We start from the raw sequence: 307 nt of genomic DNA on the forward strand, positions 1-307 counted from the left end.
AGCTATCCTTCAGTTGAAAAAAACGCAAAGCAGCAGGGTTTGTTTTCCATGAACCAGGACAGGGCCTGGTGGGTGGTCTTTCAAAGAGTGACCCCACGCAGGAGCCTTTCCTGCCGGGGACAGCACGGCCTCCTCGGTACAGGCTGGAGGTGTGCCCATCAGATGCGGAGGCTGGAGGCTGACGACCACCTGGAGGGTGATCACCTTTTGTTGTTGTCGTTGTTCAGTCGCTCAGTCGTGTCCGACTCTTTGCAACCCCATGGACTGCAGCATGGCAGGCTTCCCTGTCCATCACCATCTCACCATC

This window comes from Bison bison, unplaced genomic scaffold, assembly GCF_000754665.1.
Source record: "Bison bison bison isolate TAMUID 2011002044 unplaced genomic scaffold, Bison_UMD1.0 scf7180017864345, whole genome shotgun sequence".
Taxonomy (NCBI): Eukaryota; Metazoa; Chordata; class Mammalia; order Artiodactyla; family Bovidae; genus Bison; species Bison bison.